This window comes from Pelophylax lessonae (genome assembly GCF_965119305.1).
Source record: "Pelophylax lessonae genome assembly, chromosome: 1".
In the NCBI taxonomy this organism is placed as follows: domain Eukaryota; kingdom Metazoa; phylum Chordata; class Amphibia; order Anura; family Ranidae; genus Pelophylax; species Pelophylax lessonae.
Window position 1 is genome coordinate 383,155,716 of NC_138768.1, and position 23,101 is coordinate 383,178,816.

Below are 23,101 nucleotides of genomic sequence, written 5' to 3' on the forward strand. Positions count from 1 at the left end.
CACACCTCATATGGTATCCACCTGTAGAGAGATCTCCACACCACCATCCCTCATCTGTGGGATAGCTGGCAATCCCTGCTTCTTTGAGCTTTGTGTTCCCTGTTATCAACCTTCAGGGTCACTGAGCACTTAGCCACAAGGAAAGCCCTCATAGCATTTTAGCTTCAAGACCAGTCGCGTGAGAATTTCAGTGTGTTACTGCATGTTTAATGAAGTTTGATTCAGTGTGTTACTGTGTGTTTAACGCAGTATATTCCAGTGTGTTACTGCACGTTTAACGGCGTATATTTCAGTGCGTTAGTGCACGTTTAAATCAGTTAATTTCAGTGGGTCAATGCACGTTTAACGCAGTATATTTCAGTGCGTTGGTGCACGTTTAACGCAGTATTTTTCAGTGAGTTAGTGCATGTTCAATGCATTCAGTATATTTCAGTGCATCAACACATATGGGGGGGGGAGGAGTCTGACGTCACCCACGGCCGCCCGATGTTCTGACTGTTTAAGATGCCTGCAATGAGCACTGTATCAGTGCCATGTCTGTAAGTGGTATTTTTATGCTTTTAACAATAAATGTCAATTGACAGAGAGCATTAGATCTTCTCTATTTAAATTTTTTGGATGATAAGTCTGCTTTGACCTGGGATCTCTTAAGAAGATTGCTGTCTGCAGTGATTGCACATGGCATAGTGACCCCTAGTGGTCGAATGCTGGAGATGAGAGGCTTTAGTACCATGTGGTGAAGGAGTCACGGCTTTAGTGGTGTTTTTCACTTACCTTTCCTGCACTGGAGACCTCCTATTTTGCTATGGACTTTTATATCATATCATAACTTATTATATGCACATTGTTAATTTTAGCACTGCACTTTTGTTTATTTTTTTGCTTATGTTATAGGTGTTGTTAGGTTTGACCTATCCCAGTGTCCAGCTGCTTTTTACTTCATGTGATTTTAGCACTGAATACTTTTCTTGCTATATTTCAGTACATCACCTCCCATTTAACACAGTTTATTCCAGTTTGTTACTGCACGTTTAACGCAGTACATTTTAATGAGTTACTGCATGTTCAACGCAGTATATTTTAGTGCGCTACTGCATGTTTTACACTGTATACTTTAGTGTGTTACTGCACATTTAACGCAGTATACTTCAGTGCCTTACTGCACGTTTAATGCAGTATATTTTAGTGAGTTACTGCACGTTTAACGCAGTAAACTTTAGTGCGTTATTGCATGTTTAATGGAGTATATTTCAGTGTGTTACTGCACGTTTAATGCAGTATATTTTAGTGAGTTACTGCATGTTTTATGCAGTATATTTCAGTGCATTACTGCGCCTTTTACGCAGTATATTTCAGTGCGTTACTGCACATTTAACACAGTATATTTCAGTGCATTGGTGCACATTTAATGCAGTATTTTTCAATGCGCTAGTGCATGTTCAACGCGGTATATTTCAGTGCGTCACTGCACATTTAACACAGTTGATTTCAGTTTGTTACTGCACGTTTAACGCAGTATATTTTAGTGAGTTACTGCACATTTAATGCAGTAAACTTTAGTGCGTTACTGCACGTTTAAGGAAGTATATTTCAGTGCATTACTGCACATTCAATGCAGTATATTTTAGTGTGCTTCTGCACGTTTTACGTAGTATATTTAAGTGCGTTACTGTGCGTTTTATGCAGTATATTTCAGTGCATTACTGCACATTTAATGCAGTAAACTTCAGTGCCTTACTGCACATTTAACGCAGTATATTTTGGTAAGTTACTGCATGCTTAACGCAGTAAACTTTAGTGCGTTATTGCATGATTAATGGAGTATATTTCAGTGCGTTACTGCATGTTTAATGCAGTATATTACATTGCGTTACTGCACATTTTACGCAGTATATTTCAGTGCATTACTGCACGTTTAACGCAATACATTTTAGTGCGGTGCTGCATGTTTACCACAGTATATTCAGTGCGTTACTACACCTTTACGTTACTACTAATGCAATATATTTCAGTATGTATTTGAAGGTGGAAACATGAGCCTACAGAGAGGGGAGAACACTGGTAAACAACAAATTGGCAGTCATGTTCTCCTAGCTGCAGATTATTGCCAAGATGTCTCCAGTGATAATGAGGATGAAGGGGGGTGATGATGCTGAGGTCACTGACGTGACTTGGGTGCCGGATAGAGCACAGGAGGAAAGTGGAGCAGTATAAGCAGCACAGAAAGAAGGGTAGGAGATAACCGGGAAATAATGCTGCAGTAAAAGTATGCACCCTGGTTACCAGGGGCAACTGGGAGAAATTGGTGTATTGGTCAGGATCAGACACAGATGAAGAGATAGAAATTGCTGATGAGCTAGAACAAGGCAAGGCTCGTCCTATTGTTACAACTAGACAAAGAAGAGAGGTAACTGGGCTTGCTACTACAAGTGAAGAGACATCACGTGCATCTGAAGATGTCTCTTCAGATGGATATCACTTCCATCTGAATAGACATCACGTGCAGTACAGGCTGCTGTACAACAATATACAGAGGAGATAAGGTCTTACACAGCAGGGGAGCTAACAGGTTTAGGAGAAAAGTTTGCATAGAGACCTAGTGAAAGCTTGCTGATGTGGGCTCTGCATGTGTGGGACCTGGGGGGAGATGGAATTATTTTGTGTAACAGAGAGGCAGTGGGTTGGGCAGCATGGCTAAAGACCCCAGAGCAGGACTTTATCTGCGCAGAACTTGAGACACTACTGTTGTATTCTCCCTTTTGCATCTGATAAGAGATTCCCTAGTCCAAGTTCATGACACTCCTGCAGAACTTATGGATTGAACTCCTTGGCATAAATGGGAGAGGGAATTCAGAGTATGAATGTGTAAGTGGATTGATTGCAGATCATCTAGTATAAACTACTACTGTGCATGCTAATTGGACAGGACCTGATATGGATTTGTTTTCTGCACATATGAGAAATAGGCTGCTGGCTGGTGCCCCTTAACACTTAAAAGTTCCATTGTTTACGATGCTGAGTGCTATTGATGCAAAAAAGAACGTTCAGGAGGCAGCTGCTTTAATGGGACAATTGGAAGAATTAGAGAGGGTCTGCGACATAGTTAAACAAAGGAATTTAGAGGAGAAAAAGCCTGTAGGGAGATTGAAGATTACGCGAAAACAGTTATTTTTAGATATTTTGCAGAGAGGTGTACCAATATCAGACATTGACCACACTTCAACGGATAATCTTTTAAAACATTGGAAAGAATTAAAATCACAAGTGAAATTGAAATCTATTTTTCCTAAGAGGGTGGCAACCAGTGATGTGGAGGATGCCCCTGTCTTTCCTTCTTTTCCTCCTGTTGAGAGAAAGCCAAACCCTTACGGGAAGCAGAAGAGGTAATGAAAAACAAAAATAAATTTGGAAGCAGAGGATGGGAAGTGCCCACTCCTCTGGAGTCACAGGAGGCACCTCTGTGCCCCTGGTTCAAGTAATATGCTGAAAGCAAGGGATCGCCCCCCATATGTATTTGTGACAATATATTGACAAGGACAACACAGACCACACAGAGTTACTGCACTGCTAGACACTGGAGCTGAAGTGACTTTGTTTTACAGCATCAAAAGTAAAAAACATCAGAGTACAGGGGTAGTGGAAGTTGAAGGGCTGGGAGGACAACACACATGGGCTTACAAGGTGTACTGCAGATTGCAAATTGGAAAAGGCCCAATGTTTAAGGCACAAGTTTTAATATCTAAGCTACCTGATAATATACTGGGAATGGATATCTTGAGGGTCAGACAATCCAAACTGATGCAGGTGTGTTTTCATTTGGTAATTCAGTGCGTTCTTTCTTTGTGTCTGTAGTAAAACTTGCCATTAGGGGGACATGCCAAGTGAATTCCAAGTGGAGAAGCAGTTGCTGGCTGCCTACACTGCCTTACAACATGTATAAGCCACAACAAAGCAAAAGTCAGTGACAGCGAAGACTGACCAATCAATTTCTGGGTGAGTGAGACAAGAAGGCTTGCAAGCTCATAGAAGTGTGGCACAAAAAGAGATGCTACAGAGATGGAAATGGTACTTAAATGAGAGGGCTAAAATCTCATCTCAGGATCCCAGTCAGATATCACAACAACTGGCTGGACACATGAATTTGATTCAAAGGTCCCCGAGTTGCCTCCAATGCAAGTGGGAGAATCATCTTTTAAGGAAGCCCCTCCTTTCATTGAGCTGTCTGAAGAAGACAAAAAAATGCTTGGTTTACAGATGGATCTGCCAAAATCACCCCTCAGGGTAGAGTATGGACTGCAGCAGCTTTCCAGCCAGGTACTGAAATGGTAAACCACCAAAGTGATCAGGGCGGATAAAGTCAATATGCTGAGCTTCAGGCTATGTATATGGTGGTGCAAAATATTCCCGGAGATTTGATCATCTATACTGATAGTTGGGCAATATTTAAAGGACTAACTACTTGGCTCAGAGCATGGAAGCAAGACAACTGGCAAGTGAATGAAAAAGAACTATGGGGTGGGCCTCAAATCTGGAATTTTCTGTGGCAAGGAGGTCACAATCGAATTATTCAATATGATATGTCAATGCCCATAGTGGGGATCCTAACAATTACACGGTTGATGGCATAACAAAACTGTCTATTGCTAACCAATAGAATTACACTATTCTTGAAATCTTGGTGAAATGGCCACAGTCAATCTGGACACAGAAGGGCACAAAACACATGGCAATGGGCCCAGCTCAAAGGCATCCCACTAACTCAGACTCAGGAAAAAGACATTGTTGCCCAGTGCCCCCTCTGTGAAGAAGTAAAGAAATGGCCTGCAAATAACACCCATACCAGGAAACATATACAGTGTTCAGCAACCAGGGCAAGTCTGGCAAGTAGACTTCAGAAGGCCCCCGGCCTAGAGGAAGAGGTGGTATGAAATGTTGTGCCACGGCTGTGGACACATTTGGTGGACTTTGCAAGTTTACACTACTAAACATGCTGATCAGAAGACAACCTTGAAATGTATGCAATTGCTGACACACCATTACGGAATGCCTCAAGAAATCCAATCAGACAATGACACACATTTTACAGGACAAGCTGTTAAACAATGACCATAGTTTACATTGGGTGTTTTACATCCCCGTTTCACATCCCCTATAATCCACAAGCAGCAGGTTTGATTGAGAGAACAAATAGTTTGCTTAAAGAGAAAATAAGAAAGCTAACACCTACACACACTCAGGGGATGGGATAAGGTGGGGCAAGAAGCAGTGCACATTCTGAACAACTGATTGATAGGACAGATCACCCCTATGCAGCGAATGTTGGGAAGTGATGCTGAAAGTGCAGGAGTGAATATGCCCCCCATACGCCCCCCAGTATATAACATAGCCCCGCCAAATCTCTAGCATTGTAATAGAGAGGCTGTGCAATAGAGTGGAAGCATTTCTGTTACTTCTGCTGCTCCAGTGTCATTTTGCAATTATTAGTGTGAGGAAAGGGATATGCAGTGTAGTTAGGGTACTATATACCACTATAGTTAGATTCAATAATCTCATTTTTCTTAGAATTTGTAGTAGCGCAGGGATGGGGTTCCACTCCTTTCACACCTGGGCGTTTTTGTTTCAGGCATTTATTGGGCATTTTTTGGGCGTCTTTGGAGGCAGGCATGACATCTGAACGTCTGTATAGGGGTATATATACACACACACACACACACGTATATTTTGGTAAGTTACTGCATGCTTAACGCAGTAAACTTTAGTGCGTTATTGCATGATTAATGGAGTATATTTCAGTGCGTTACTGCATGTTTAATGCAGTATATTACATTGCGTTACTGCACATTTTACGCAGTATATTTCAGTGCATTACTGCACGTTTAACGCAATACATTTTAGTGCGGTGCTGCATGTTTACCACAGTATATTCAGTGCGTTACTACACCTTTACGTTACTACTAATGCAATATATTTCAGTATGTATTTGAAGGTGGAAACATGAGCCTACAGAGAGGGGAGAACACTGGTAAACAACAAATTGGCAGTCATGTTCTCCTAGCTGCAGATTATTGCCAAGATGTCTCCAGTGATAATGAGGATGAAGGGGGGTGATGATGCTGAGGTCACTGACGTGACTTGGGTGCCGGATAGAGCACAGGAGGAAAGTGGAGCAGTATAAGCAGCACAGAAAGAAGGGTAGGAGATAACCGGGAAATAATGCTGCAGTAAAAGTATGCACCCTGGTTACCAGGGGCAACTGGGAGAAATTGGTGTATTGGTCAGGATCAGACACAGATGAAGAGATAGAAATTGCTGATGAGCTAGAACAAGGCAAGGCTCGTCCTATTGTTACAACTAGACAAAGAAGAGAGGTAACTGGGCTTGCTACTACAAGTGAAGAGACATCACGTGCATCTGAAGATGTCTCTTCAGATGGATATCACTTCCATCTGAATAGACATCACGTGCAGTACAGGCTGCTGTACAACAATATACAGAGGAGATAAGGTCTTACACAGCAGGGGAGCTAACAGGTTTAGGAGAAAAGTTTGCATAGAGACCTAGTGAAAGCTTGCTGATGTGGGCTCTGCATGTGTGGGACCTGGGGGGAGATGGAATTATTTTGTGTAACAGAGAGGCAGTGGGTTGGGCAGCATGGCTAAAGACCCCAGAGCAGGACTTTATCTGCGCAGAACTTGAGACACTACTGTTGTATTCTCCCTTTTGCATCTGATAAGAGATTCCCTAGTCCAAGTTCATGACACTCCTGCAGAACTTATGGATTGAACTCCTTGGCATAAATGGGAGAGGGAATTCAGAGTATGAATGTGTAAGTGGATTGATTGCAGATCATCTAGTATAAACTACTACTGTGCATGCTAATTGGACAGGACCTGATATGGATTTGTTTTCTGCACATATGAGAAATAGGCTGCTGGCTGGTGCCCCTTAACACTTAAAAGTTCCATTGTTTACGATGCTGAGTGCTATTGATGCAAAAAAGAACGTTCAGGAGGCAGCTGCTTTAATGGGACAATTGGAAGAATTAGAGAGGGTCTGCGACATAGTTAAACAAAGGAATTTAGAGGAGAAAAAGCCTGTAGGGAGATTGAAGATTACGCGAAAACAGTTATTTTTAGATATTTTGCAGAGAGGTGTACCAATATCAGACATTGACCACACTTCAACGGATAATCTTTTAAAACATTGGAAAGAATTAAAATCACAAGTGAAATTGAAATCTATTTTTCCTAAGAGGGTGGCAACCAGTGATGTGGAGGATGCCCCTGTCTTTCCTTCTTTTCCTCCTGTTGAGAGAAAGCCAAACCCTTACGGGAAGCAGAAGAGGTAATGAAAAACAAAAATAAATTTGGAAGCAGAGGATGGGAAGTGCCCACTCCTCTGGAGTCACAGGAGGCACCTCTGTGCCCCTGGTTCAAGTAATATGCTGAAAGCAAGGGATCGCCCCCCATATGTATTTGTGACAATATATTGACAAGGACAACACAGACCACACAGAGTTACTGCACTGCTAGACACTGGAGCTGAAGTGACTTTGTTTTACAGCATCAAAAGTAAAAAACATCAGAGTACAGGGGTAGTGGAAGTTGAAGGGCTGGGAGGACAACACACATGGGCTTACAAGGTGTACTGCAGATTGCAAATTGGAAAAGGCCCAATGTTTAAGGCACAAGTTTTAATATCTAAGCTACCTGATAATATACTGGGAATGGATATCTTGAGGGTCAGACAATCCAAACTGATGCAGGTGTGTTTTCATTTGGTAATTCAGTGCGTTCTTTCTTTGTGTCTGTAGTAAAACTTGCCATTAGGGGGACATGCCAAGTGAATTCCAAGTGGAGAAGCAGTTGCTGGCTGCCTACACTGCCTTACAACATGTATAAGCCACAACAAAGCAAAAGTCAGTGACAGCGAAGACTGACCAATCAATTTCTGGGTGAGTGAGACAAGAAGGCTTGCAAGCTCATAGAAGTGTGGCACAAAAAGAGATGCTACAGAGATGGAAATGGTACTTAAATGAGAGGGCTAAAATCTCATCTCAGGATCCCAGTCAGATATCACAACAACTGGCTGGACACATGAATTTGATTCAAAGGTCCCCGAGTTGCCTCCAATGCAAGTGGGAGAATCATCTTTTAAGGAAGCCCCTCCTTTCATTGAGCTGTCTGAAGAAGACAAAAAAATGCTTGGTTTACAGATGGATCTGCCAAAATCACCCCTCAGGGTAGAGTATGGACTGCAGCAGCTTTCCAGCCAGGTACTGAAATGGTAAACCACCAAAGTGATCAGGGCGGATAAAGTCAATATGCTGAGCTTCAGGCTATGTATATGGTGGTGCAAAATATTCCCGGAGATTTGATCATCTATACTGATAGTTGGGCAATATTTAAAGGACTAACTACTTGGCTCAGAGCATGGAAGCAAGACAACTGGCAAGTGAATGAAAAAGAACTATGGGGTGGGCCTCAAATCTGGAATTTTCTGTGGCAAGGAGGTCACAATCGAATTATTCAATATGATATGTCAATGCCCATAGTGGGGATCCTAACAATTACACGGTTGATGGCATAACAAAACTGTCTATTGCTAACCAATAGAATTACACTATTCTTGAAATCTTGGTGAAATGGCCACAGTCAATCTGGACACAGAAGGGCACAAAACACATGGCAATGGGCCCAGCTCAAAGGCATCCCACTAACTCAGACTCAGGAAAAAGACATTGTTGCCCAGTGCCCCCTCTGTGAAGAAGTAAAGAAATGGCCTGCAAATAACACCCATACCAGGAAACATATACAGTGTTCAGCAACCAGGGCAAGTCTGGCAAGTAGACTTCAGAAGGCCCCCGGCCTAGAGGAAGAGGTGGTATGAAATGTTGTGCCACGGCTGTGGACACATTTGGTGGACTTTGCAAGTTTACACTACTAAACATGCTGATCAGAAGACAACCTTGAAATGTATGCAATTGCTGACACACCATTACGGAATGCCTCAAGAAATCCAATCAGACAATGACACACATTTTACAGGACAAGCTGTTAAACAATGACCATAGTTTACATTGGGTGTTTTACATCCCCGTTTCACATCCCCTATAATCCACAAGCAGCAGGTTTGATTGAGAGAACAAATAGTTTGCTTAAAGAGAAAATAAGAAAGCTAACACCTACACACACTCAGGGGATGGGATAAGGTGGGGCAAGAAGCAGTGCACATTCTGAACAACTGATTGATAGGACAGATCACCCCTATGCAGCGAATGTTGGGAAGTGATGCTGAAAGTGCAGGAGTGAATATGCCCCCCATACGCCCCCCAGTATATAACATAGCCCCGCCAAATCTCTAGCATTGTAATAGAGAGGCTGTGCAATAGAGTGGAAGCATTTCTGTTACTTCTGCTGCTCCAGTGTCATTTTGCAATTATTAGTGTGAGGAAAGGGATATGCAGTGTAGTTAGGGTACTATATACCACTATAGTTAGATTCAATAATCTCATTTTTCTTAGAATTTCAGAAGCGCAGGGATGGGGCTCCGCTCCTTTCACACCTGGGCATTTTTGTTGCAGGCGTTTATTGGGCATTTTTTGGGCGTCTTTGGAGGCAGGCATGACATCTGAACTTCTGTATAGGGGTATATATATGTGTGTGTGTGTGTATATATATATATATATGTGTGTATATATATATATATGTGTGTATGTGTGTATATATATATATATATATATATATATATATATATATATATATATATATATATATATTTGTATAGATACATGTGTGTGTGTATATATATATATATATATATATATATATATATAAATATATGTGTGTATATATATATATATATATATATATGGAATCAAAAAACACCATTTTGAAGCCCTAAAACCCAATAAATGTCCCTAAAAAGTGCCTTGGGTTCTGGATCATGCCCCAGGGACTATTTTTCAAACAAAAAAAGTTCTTAAAAATTGTTGTTTTTGATAGAGAGCCAATTATTGAAAAAATTATTGAAAAAAAATGAGATTTCTTTGGATTTAGTGTCTGGGGGGTCTAAAAAGTGTACATGTGAAGTTTCAGCTCTGTAGCATGTCCAGAACCAGAGAAAAAAGATAATTTTTCTTAGAATTTGTAGTAGCGCAGGGATGGGGTTCCACTCCTTTCACACCTGGGCGTTTTTGTTTCAGGCATTTATTGGGCATTTTTTGGGCGTCTTTGGAGGCAGGCATGACATCTGAACGTCTGTATAGGGGTATATATACACACACACACACACACACATATATATATATATATATATATATATATATATACATACACACATATAGGTGTGAAAGGAGCGGAACCCCATCCCTGCGCTACTGAAATAATTTCAGTAGCGCAGGGATGGGGTTCCGCTCCTTTCACACCTATATGTGTGTATTTGTATATATATATATATATATATATATGTGTGTGGGTGTGTGTGTATATAGGGTTACAGTGTGAAGACTCCACCGACACCCAAAGACCAATGTTTCCACACCTGCTTGACAGGGGGAAAACATCATTTTTGACAGCAAGGCCGATTCTTGCTTTCAACAAGAGAACCTCTATAGGGTTACGGTGTAACGGCACCACCAACATCCAAAAACCCATTTTTACGCACCTTTTTGACAGGTGCATATCATTTCAATTTTTAAAAGCAAGGCCGATTCTTGCTTTCATCAAGAGTACCTCAATAGGGTTACCGTGTGAAGGTACCAGCAACACCCAAAGCCCAATTTTTCAAAATCTGATTGAGAGGTGCATATCATTTTCATTTCTGACAGCAAGACCAATTCTTTCTTTCATCAAGAGTACCTCTATAGGGATACGGTGTGAAGGCACCACCAACACCCAAAACCCAATTTTTCCGCACCTGTTTGACAGATGATTATCATTTACATTTTTGACAGCAAGGCCAATTCTTGCTTTCATCAAGAGTACCTCTATAGGGTTATGGTGGGAAGGCACCACCAACACCCAAAGCCCAATTTTTCAGCACCTTTTACTTCTATCCAAAGTTTGTGAAAGAGACACCAGAGTTTATCCAAAAAATCTTTAATCTTGTTCCCAGACCACTACATTGTGGCCTCATCATACAGACTGGCTCCTCAAGCCATTATTTACAAAATAAAGAACGCTTGCAGGGAAAATGTCATTTTTTTGGCTTTATAAATGTCATTATTGCTGCAGCAGATTCTATACACAGTACAGATGTGCCACTTTACAGGCAGCCTAAGGAGACACCCCCCCCCCCCCCCCAGGCACTTTTTTTAAAGGATTATTTCATTTTTTGTGTTATTTCTCATTTTTATGGTTTCACTTTAGGCATCTGTAAATCACAAACTTATCTTCATTGATACATGTCCCCCCAGGCAGTACCCGGACCCCATAACAATTGTATGCCCAATTACTTGCATATAAGTGATAGATGGTGCGCTATATCAAATAAAATAAAAAAGGTGTGCAATAAATTGCAAACAACATATGCAACCTCAAAATACAAACAAAATATATTGGTGCAAAATGTGTTAAAACAAAGTCCCAGGACACCAAACGTGTCAATAGTGGAACCACTTTCGGTGGTATAATTGGTGACAGATGGTGATTAATTCAAATAAGTGACTTGAAATTCCCTCCACCTGTTGGAATTCCTCCTTACCGGACGAAATAAAATAAGTGCTTTCCTTTTGCAAAATTAGACGATCCCGGTGCTCAAATCAAAAATAAGTGCTCCCCACCGTGCATATATAAGAGCCCGCTGGGCCTCTTACCAGATGAATGTGGATAACATACACTGCTCACTGCTCTCAGACAAGTATATCTCTGTATCCAACCGATACCAACAGCCACAGATGGATGTAGATAACATGCACTGCTACACTGTTCTCAGCCGAGTGTATCTTTATATCCAAACAGTACTGACAGCCACTTGTTGTAAATGATTGAGAGGATCGTTTCATTCCAGCATTACACAAATTACTTGCATATAAGCCTTCAAAATGGGCACTTTTGATTTTTCCAGTTCAGGCCCCATAGACTTCAATGGGGTTCTTTATTTGGTTCCAAAGGTTTGCGATGTTCGAAAGTTCTGCCGTGAACCAAACAGGAGGTCATTCGGCCCATCTCTATTGGTCACAGTGATTACACCATACAGGGCGGCCTATCACAGTAGTAGGCAATGGCTTTATAAATGGATGCCAAACACAGTGTAAATAACTGCTTATACAGTGAAAAAAAAATCCTGATTACCTCCCTCCCAGAGAAGTACAATGTCACACTGCTCTGGTGACAGTATGTAGAACTGAATAAAAAAGATAAAACATTTTTTCACATGGACGGCGCTGACCAATCAAAATCAGTATGGTCTATACTCGCAGTGCTGGATGGAGAGAAGAGAAAGCAGCAGGAATTTCAAATCCCCGGAGAAGTGGCTTTTTGGAGCCTTGACAGCTCAATATTGCTGGAGGTAAGTACAGCAGGGTCCAGGGTGGGTGGGGAAGACATCTGGTGTTAGGTTACCCTTACAGATTTTCTGTAAACGTAAGTTTACACTGTAAAGGCAGTAGCATTCTGGGTTTTAATTGCCATTAGAATTATTGAGGTTGATTTACTAAAGGCAAATAGACTTTTCAATTGTAAGGGAAGTTACACTTTGCAAGGGAATTTTCCCTAGAGCTTAATGAATTTGGTACAGTTTCATTATGCAAAGAATACCCAACCCCATGCAAAATTTTTGAATTTTTGCTTGCACATGATTGGATGATGAAAGCCAGCAGAGTTTCACCTTAAACACTAAGCACTGGGGCCAATTCCCTTAAAAATGTCAAAAATCCCTTGCAGAGTGAGCAGCCTACTTGCCTTTAGTAAATCAACCTCATTATCTCGTATGCTCTTCCTGTGTCTGGATTGATGTCTTACTGGCACTGCAGGTATAAATATGTATGGCATGGATATTTGATTGTAAACACCTTGGGGGGGGGGGGGGGGGGTAAGAAGTAATTTGAATGTATGTATATGCTCTATAAAGCACATTTTGATATATTGACACTATATAACTATGGTAAAAAAAAGAGCTTGATGCTACCAACAACGCAAACTAGGCAGCTGGCTATGTCACCCTGCCACCTATGTCACCCTGCCACCTAGGGCGCACTGCCACCTAGGGTGCAGCAACGGCTTCTCCCCCCCCAAGGCCGATGCTAGCATAATGCTGGTTTCCTGAAAACCCACTGCAAGTCCAGACAAAGGATGACAGAATGCAGGCTCCAGCACCTGATGCCGATAACAGAACTCTCGCCTACCACTCCTCCAAGCCACTTTCCAGTCATCATAGATCTCCAATCACTGGTAAATTAGACAAAATAATCATCCACCAAGTGTGTCATTTTCTAAGCCACACCTCTTTAATTGTCACATGTCACCTGCTTCATGAACTTGCTGTTGCCATTCACTTGGTCTACCTTCATCAGCCTCCTACAGCTTTTTGTTAACTTAACACCCCGACACACAGTAAGCTATCTTCAGTAATTCACATGAGCACATGTGAATGTTTTCTCAGGATCCCACCACAGTGTGTACAGGAAGGAGGGGGGGGGTGAAAGGTTTGAGGGGGACAGTGTGTGCAGGAAGCTGGTCAGTGTGTGCAGGATGGGGGTGTAGAGTTAAAGGGAGGCGTGTGCAGGAAGGTAGGTGTAGGATTAAGGGGGGGGCAGTGTGTGCAGGAAGGGGGCAGTGTGTGCAGGAAGAGGGGTGTAGGGTTAAAGGGGGCAGTGTGTGCAGGAAGGGGGGGTGAAGGGTGATAGGGGAGCAGTATGTGCAGAAAGGGGGGTGTAGGGTTAAAGATGGACAGTGTGTACAGGAAGGGGGCAGTGTGTGCAGGAAGAGGGGTGTAGGATTATAGGGGGCAGTGTGTACAGGAAGGGGGTCAGTGTGTGCAGGAAGAGGGCTATAGGGTGAAAAGGGGGGCAGTATGTGCAGGGGAAATAGGAGGGCAGTGTGTGCAGGAAGGAAGAAGGAGTAGGATTAAAAGGGGCAGTGTGTATAGGAAAGGGGGTGTAGGGTTAAAGAGGGGCAGTATGTGCAGGGGAAATATAGGGCAGTGTGTGCAGGAAAGTGGGCAGTGTATACAGGAAGGGGGGTGTAGGTTTTAAGGGGGGCATTAGGTGCTCTGTTGATGGGCTCCATTTGTTTTGTAAAAACTATTTTTTGCTAAATAAAGACTGATTTGAAAAAAAAATGTCTATTTTTTTTGGAAATGCCACCTTTTCTGTAGCATATCCTACATCTAAAATGACAAAAATTGTGTAGAATCCCCCAATATTAGACTGGTATGGATTTTTAGGGTGTACCCTATGTAAAGAAACAAAAACTATTGTGAGGTCCCCAGAAAATCCCTTACCAGACTCTTCAAGGTCTCATTAGTTGGCTCATCCCTACATTGCATTATAGGCAGGAAATTGGAGGCACAACAGAATTAGGAATAGGAAGACTTCTTGGTGTCCCAGGGCCTGCTACATCCAGAAACCATCCGTGTGAGACCTGAGCAGGTACAAGACAAGTATGATGAGGAGTATGGTTGCCATAGTGGTGTTAAGGGGGAGGAGGACATGGGGAAGGCTTCCAGGGGTGGGTTTCATCCCTCATAAATCCTGAAAGTTGTATGCAGCTGGGGATGGGCTTGTTCATGTTCCGCAATTTGTGAAATGACTCCAGAATTCATGGCATCAAGGAGAGGGACCATTACTGGTTGGCAACCCTCCTGCATTTATGTTACAAAGTCACACATCTCATGATGTCTTCATAGGTGGAACAAAAGATAAAACACCTGAAGGATGTGCTGCAGAGAAACCTGTTTTATGAACATGGCTTGGAGCCTGCCGTCATAGAAAGGATAAGTAATGGTGGGCGTGACTGCCTAAGCAAAGTGATTAAGACATTTGTTTCTACCCAACCTCCAGGGCTGTCTGCTGCCAAAATCAACAGCAGCGGCATCATATGATGGGGTCATTGGAGGATGTTGACACTTTCTAATAGGTGACCCCCTTGATTATTGAGTAATGAGGATGGGCCACTAGCCAGATCTTGTCCAGTATGAAAATGAGCTGTTTGGATGCCCTGTACTCAGCTTCCTCTCCAAAGGTACAATTAGTGTTGCGTGGGGCTTAGTGACAGACAAAAGAGTTAATCTGTTCCTGGACACAGCTGACTAGCTGACATTTGTTAAAATTAACCAGTTCTGGATCAGTGACAACTACCAAACCTCTTTTGCAAATGTTCCAGAATGTTTTTATTACAGGTTCTGTAACCCAAAGTATTTTTTTTTCTTTACAGCCTAGGTCTTGCCTTTTATCGCTGTAGGCCTGATATAAATCTCACCTCCTGACACCATTGCCTGCTTCGATGAGTACACCTTGCCACCATTAAAACCTCTTTCTACCACTGTTGGCCTGGCTCTATCAACATCCACTGCCCCCACTGTAGCCCTGGAACATTTACCATCTTATACTGAGATCATTGCTGTTTGCATTGGCACCTTTGTTTTGGCATTCAGTTTTTCAACAGCTGTTTCACACTTGCAAAGAATTTAAATATTTTGGCCTTTCCCCTTCACATATATTTCTATAGGGTTCTGCTGTTTTAGCACCTCTAATACCCCAAACCCAACATTTCCACAGTTGTTTCAAAGTTGTGAAGCATTAGACTTTATCCAGGTAACATCCTGTGCTTTGGCCAAGCATGGCATGTGAGAAGAAGCAATTCAAGAACCTCATGACATTGATATTGTTTACCTGGTTGCTTGGTTTTATTCTAGCTACAAGGAAAGGCAAAAACACAGAGCACAGAGAGATGCCAGTATCAAATTCACTTTATTGGAGATAAAACAGTATTGGTTTATGTGTAAGATAGGAAACATCCTGGTACTGGAGCATCAGGTGAAACAGGAGCAGAGATTGAGAACCGGAGCACACTTGGTCGTGATGAGAACGGACGCTGAGGGAATAGGCTACACGTTGCCAGACCAATATGCTCAAGAAGCTTGACAAAGGGGCATGTTGGCCCAGAAATGTGTTGCCTATCCCCCCCCAGTGTCCCTCATAATCTTGGGCAAGTGTGCTGGTCGCTCCTCCTGTAGTGCCGCCAGCTTTTGCATTTACAGTGCAGCTGCTCCAGTTCTATTTTTCTGCTCTGGCTGACTCCTTGTCCTTTTCAGTCCCAGCAGTTACAGGGTATTTAACAGCATGTGGATTCTGGCTCTGTTCTCTTCACCCTACTGAGGTTTTCTGTGACTATGTACAAGCTGATTTGAAGCTCTAGTACGAGACTGGATTTTTCTCATTATACATGTAATTGGAAGCTGTTTTTCTTTCCAATTAAGTGAGTTTGACACTGACATCGCTCTGCACTCTTCATTTTTGTCTTTTCTGCTCTGAGGCTGATCTCCCAAGATGGCTGGTTAATCCTGGACTATGTATAGTTTTTAATAGTTTTTTTAGCCCACTATTTCCTGGATGTTTTTTTTTTCCCATAATCCATCAGTACCACTGGCCAGTGCTATAGGTTTATTGTTTTTCTTTTGTTCTAGTTACCAGAACACTTGGCATCTCCCAGAGACTCTGGAGATCCATCTGTAGAGTGAATTTGACCCACAAGAATCATGTAGAAACTGCAGCCTAGCAAAGACAAAATGGGGCCTAGGCTGGCCTGTCTCACCATCCTCAGAAACACATGGACAGAGGCAAAGACAGCACAAATCTGGTAAACTAACTGGTAATCCAGGGACACCAAGCAGGAGATCCTCTACTATACCCTGTCTTATATTATCTAAGGGGTATGGTGGAACATCCAGAAGGTATGGGGTTAGCCTTGGGACCCATCAGCCAGGGTCAGAAAATATGTGTATCAGTTAGTTCTCTATTTAGAAGTGAGTTACCGCACAGAACTATCCCAGCTATACCCTGTTCATGCTACTGCTGTGATTGGACGGGTCACCCTTTTGGTTGGGGGGGGGGGGGTTATGTTGTGATAGGGAGCATTTTTATGGCCCAAAATTCAAGAAGCACCTTCAAACTTTCAAGGAGCTTACCATTTCTATCTGAGTTCCTAAATATCTGCCAAATTTCTTTAGGCCCTAAAATGCAATGGCAGGGGGAACCTGCCATAAAATGACAATTTTTTGCAAAGTTGACTCTCCAACATTTTTAATTAGAGGAACGGTGAGCCCTTTGAAGATCACATATTTGTCACTTATTTTTACAAAATGAATAAAGAAAATTAAATTGTAATAATCAGTTGTTAAGGATGTGGTGGCCAGCTTCCTGGCCTGCTCCTTAACAACCAGCTATTCTTCACACAGAATTTGAATCGGTCCATCATTTTTTGACCGATCTGAATTTGAATCGTTCTGAAAATTTGGAATTCCTTACAAAACAAATATACGAAACTAAATTAAATAAATTTCAACAAAATGTGTTAGTATTTCATTTGAAGATTCGGACACATCTGAATCTCTGCATAACCATCAACTAGTCCGAATTTATATTCGAACCAAAACGAATTGCCCATGTCTAGCCTGTACAAACCCTGTCTTCCAGTCAGGAAGGGAGAGTCAACAGATGTGCCTTCCAGTCAGCGATGGCTGTTGATAGCTCTATAATTCATATCAGCCAAAGTTAACAGGTATTGAGTGTGAATGTAACCAGTAGCTTTGTTGTCAAAGACCAGGTTTGACTTTTCCCTGGACTCATCTGTGGTGTGAACAGGTGCCATATTGAATGGAAAAGCATCAGGAGTTGTGGAGAGCCGGAATTTGAATAAATAGGAGATATTTGTAAAAGCAGAGGTCCAAGGAGTGCATTAGGTTTTAGATGGGGGACCCCCTTTCACATTTTTTTGCCATCTTTCAGTAATAGGTAGCCCAGTTGGAGGGGATGTATTGTGTATTTGAGCTCTCTCCAACCATGTCCATTCCTGCTGTGTGCCAAGCTATGCCCCCCCTAAGTATTCTATTTTGATGCATTTGCAGCAATGTGAATATTTTGCAGGACCTAAAGCATAGTTTGAAATAGGCTGAGTTGAGCCACACCAGGAAGCAGTTAAGATGAATATATTGCTGTGCCTTTGTATTTGGCCTGAGCATCTGCTTTATAAGAGGAAGATTCCGCATTTATAGCTCATATGGTGCCATTAGTTCCCTGACTAAGGGTTTCAGCCTCAGATAAAGAAGCTCAATTTTTAGTTTGTAATAGTGTTTGCTATAGGTAAATCTTGTTGACAAATTTTATAGAGTTCTGCAACTATGTTTACTTTAGGCTCAAAGAAAATCTTTATGTAGTGAAAGCAGTATCAAAATGTCATCTGCTGCAGGTAGAGTATAAAAAAGGGGTTGTCCTTCCATCTGTCTCTTAGTATTCCCAGTTATAAGTTACTACATTGCAGATACCTACCTTAGCTAAAAACACATCCAGCTGATTTACATTTCTAGTTAATATTTATTGGACTTTTATTTTATAAACTGACAGGTATGTACTTTGCCTTACCTTAAATCATCAATAAGGATAAAGTCAGCTCTTGTAAACTCTCAAATAGATATAGCTATCTCCAGAAAACATTGATAAACTATTTTATCCTCCTTTTTCTAAGCTTCTTAAAATAGTTTTTCAATCATGTTTGAGCTTCTACAAGGATTCCTCAAATCGCTCTCAAATAAGTAAAAAAAAAAAAAAAAATCAAGGCTGGTTTTCAGTTTATAAGCCTAAAGGGAGATAAGCTATATTCAACTGCTCTAATTGTCTGCTGCAACTAAATATGTTGGCAGGTCTCCAGCCTTTGCCATTCTCTTTATGAGCCAGGCATGACTTAAGACCTTAAAAGGATTTTTTCTATTAATTAAAAAAGCATTAACAACAAGATACATGCACAAAAACACCCAGTAACTAAGTTGCATAATTTTTATACTCGCATTCAAAATATTGACAGATGCGGATCAGCAGCTATTATAAATAATGCAGGCGGCAGTGCATTTTTAATTCAGTCCTTTAAACTTACAGTGTCTCACAAAAGTGAGTACACCCCTCACATTTTTGTAAATATTTTATTATATCTTTTCACATGACAACACTGAAGAAATGACACTTTGGGCCTAATTCACTGTACCGCCATTTCGCCTTCCCTGGGTTTTTAGCGGTATGGCGAAGTTTAACGTATGAAATTGGAATACACTGTACCGCCGGCGGACATTAATGCCGAATGTAAAATTAACTAAGAGGCAACAACGTCAGGGCGAGACTTAAAAACAGTTCAGCTAAAAGCTCGACTACTTTTTTCTAAAACATTGTTTAGCACCTCAAAAAAGCCCAAATGACTATGGAAGATGTGGGATATCATTTGGAGATGAATGGCTTTCAAACTGTGTCAAAAAGTGACATATAAAGAGAGATTTCGTCAAAAGTGTAAAAAGTAAAAATAGCTCCTAAAGTCCCGAGCTGCAAGCAGGCACATGTGCGCATGCGCAATGCCAACTAGGCTGAAAAAAATGTCAATTTTGCAAAACGTAAGCAGGCGGTATAATGAATTCTACGGTAAAGTCCGCCTTTTCGCCCATGTAAACTGGGCGAACCGGTGATTTTGGAAAACATATTTCATAGTTCATACTTCTAGCCAGTGATTCATTAGTAAACACCATCACATTCCAACCTTTTTTAGGGGTTTCCTGCTCAATCATTTTTCCCTTGAACAATGTTATATATAGCTTCTATATAGAACCCCAACATTATATAGGGTTTCCCACAAAATATTTATTAAATATATATATACTGTATATATATATATATATATATATATATATGCAAAATTAGAGAGGTTTGGGACTTTGAATGAAGTGCATGGATAACCCAAGCACCTCCATCCCTGATTCAATGGGAAAGAAAAAAAGGAAAAAAGTAGAAAAGAAGGAAAGAAAGAAAGAAAGAAAGAAAGAAAGGAAGAAAGGAAGAAAAAAAAGATACATATATATATATATATATATATATATATATATATATATATATATATATATAGAGAGAGAGAGAGAGAGATACTTTTCAAAATATATATCTAAAGAGATATATATAATTTTCAATATATATATATATTGTATTTATATATACAGTATATATTTTTTACACACAGGTGTGTATTCAAATGTTTGCAGAAATTATTTCTGGTTTGTGTAAGTTGTGTGAAAATTTGTAATTTCCCTCCTGATGTAGAAAAGAATGAAAGAAAAAAAAATCAAGCAAGCGTGCAGTAAGATGTGATTGTCATGATGAAATAGCTTATCCTTTGATGTAATTTTCCTGGAGTGGTACTGCTTGCGGTTGTAGCTAGTAGAAACCCACATTCATGGACTCCACTCATCTTCATTTGTGGTCAGTGGATATTTTGGGAGGCACAAGCCCAGAACTGGCCTCGATCACCAACATGAACACTCTGGCACATCAGAAGTGGCTTGGAAGCTGAACAGCAACCTGGCCATGCCTGTCCTCTATGAGCTGGTAGAGGTGTAGAATTGCTTCTCGACTCTGCATGAACTTGCTCAAGATATCCGAATCCCATATCTTTGCCTAATGTAACCATGGAGCAAAGATCGTGGGCTGGCGCAGTAAAGGCACAGGGACTGGAAACTGTAAATATGACCTTGCTGCATCCCTCCTTATGCTGTAATCAAATTAAAACAAATACATTTGCGAAGGAACATGTATTTCGTATTTTTTTGTGGCTTCAGACTTAAGCTGCCAATGCCGGGGCTTTGTACTTTACATGCTGCTTCTGCTGGTGATGTGAGAGTTTTGAATATAGGGTAGGGATGGGACAGTGTTGTGTTGAGGTGTGAGGCAAAGTGGAGTGTTGGACTATGAGGGGCTGTGTTGGTAAAATATGTAGAGGGTCCAATACCAGACACATATATGCTTGGTGTTAATCAAATTCAACAATGCTGGTAATGTGTAAACGATTGCAGCTCCAGAAAAATATGACCTCACTCATACAATTAAAATTGGGTTTGTCCCATTTGTGCTCTGTATATTTATCTAGGGCCCCCCCCCCCCAAAAAAAAAGCAAAAGCTTAATAGGGAAAATGCATCCAAGTGTTGTCATTTGAAACCATGACCTTGCTAACTCTATCTAAATTGCAAAGCAGTTAGCTATTCTGTAGAATCGAGTTGTTTTGGGAAGAGAAAGGAGTGGCTTGAGGCTAAAATGCACATATAGCTAAGGTACTCAACATTGTAGGGAATCTAGGAAGAAGACCATTGAAAAAGTGTGATGTATTAATTTGGACCTCAGTGGTGTAGTGGTTGTAATTGTTTGCTATGCACCGTGCAACCATGAGTTCAAATCCAGACGAAGATGAGATAATTAAATAGCTGTACATGATGTGACTTTGTAAGCGCTTCACAGGGTATGTGCCATCATGTTATCTGCATGTACTTGTTGTAAATTTTTGAGCCATATAAATGATCCAATCTGTCAGAGTTTAACAAAAAACATATGTCTCCCCAACACAATTTAGGTGGAGATGGTCAGACTAGAACCTACGGCAGAGTGAGATGCATGAATCAGAGGATATGTGCAAGATACCACTAGACCACGGTGCTATGTGCGAGTGCTGCGTTCACATTCACATAAGCATGAGAATTTGATAAGCCGCGATCGCAATTCAGCCAATATCAACGCCGCTGATTGGTCTAAAAAAAAAAAAGCCTGAGCAGAGTTAGGCTGGAGGTTTAATGTACAATGTAAAGTAGTGAGTGTACAGCTTGTATAAAAGTGTAAATTTGCTGCCTCTTCAAAATAACTCAACACACAGCCATTAATGTCTAAACCAGTGACAACAAAAGTGAATACACCCCTAAGTGAAAATGTCCGAATTGGGCTCATTTAACCATTTTCCGTCCCTGGTGTCATGTGACTTGTTAGTGTTACAAGGTCTCAGGTGTGACTGGGGAGTAGGTGTGTTATATTTGGTGTTATCGCTGTCACTCTCTCATACTGGTCACTGGAAGTTCAACATGGCACCTCATGGCAAAGAACTCTCTGAGGATCTTAAAAAAAGAATTGTTGCTCTACATAAAGATGGCCTACACTATAAGAAGATTGCCAGGACCCTGAAACTGAGCTGCAGCACGGTGGCCAATTAAACAAATGTAAAATGAAAAGCAAAACATTTTATATATTGCAGCTTACTAATCCACCAAGGTGCAAAAATGCATGTGTTTAACAATGACATTTAGCCAAATAAACAATTGAGACGCACAATGTACAATTTGTTAATACAGTTTAAAAAAAAAAACTAGTAGAGTAGAAACTAGAGATGAATGAGTCACAATGGATAACAGGATAGATTGCGGTCTGTCAAATAAGTAGCAGGTGGAGATCGAACGTGGGAGGCCTTGATTACGTGGTTTTAAAACATATTTCAAATTAAGTGGAGGATAAATTAAGGAGCTTCTGATTAGCAATCTAGTTTAGTACTATTGGATATGTACGAAACATAGCACTATAGAGTGCTGAATCCCTATGGAAAGGGATTGAATAAAAAATTCCCAAACATCAAAATATTTTGGATCCATGAGTCTTTGTTTAAGGAGGCCTTAAGGAGTTCATGCGAAAAATGTAAGATCGTTATACAGTAGATCCGCATCTGGATGGCCACATTTCAGGCTGAATGTGGAGGAGCTTAGGCCGAAAAGGTGAGAACAATGTGGAGATAAAGTATATAAGACTGGTGGAAAAGCCTAAGGGTCATTTGAGGTACATTGTGGCTTTTGATTGTACCCCAAGTAGGGGCAGGTAAAAAAATGTTCATTTATTATTTTTACTAAGGAGCTTGCTTAGCATTGCAACCATTATCAGAAGATCATGGGTGCAATCTCAGGCTCCTGCAGACTCTCAGCATAGAAGTCTGCTCGTAAAGTACTTCATACAGGCAGGCAGGTCCGGATTAGGAGCATTATGGGACTGGTGCAGGGGATTTTGGTGGGCCATTTTATGGAAATAAATAAAATGAAAATGCAAACATT

At 41.1% G+C, this 23,101-nt stretch overlaps 2 pseudogenes across 2 annotated transcripts in view; both read left to right on the forward strand.

The window, feature by feature from the left end:
- The window catches only part of LOC309545761, a 53,283-nt pseudogene extending 49,896 nt beyond the window's left edge, over positions 1-3,387 (forward strand). Inside the window, exons 4-5 of the transcript in view lie at positions 2,287-2,407; positions 2,494-3,387. The product of the transcript in view is annotated as an uncharacterized misc_RNA (transcript). The remainder of the gene's footprint in view (positions 1-2,286; positions 2,408-2,493) is intronic.
- A 545-nt stretch (positions 3,388-3,932) lies between these two features.
- LOC309545769 lies at positions 3,933-16,084 on the forward strand (annotated as a pseudogene). Its single transcript has 5 exons — positions 3,933-3,957; positions 4,100-4,325; positions 6,248-6,368; positions 6,455-7,344; positions 15,856-16,084. The product of its transcript is annotated as an uncharacterized misc_RNA (transcript).
- The last annotated feature ends 7,017 nt before the right edge of the window (positions 16,085-23,101 follow it).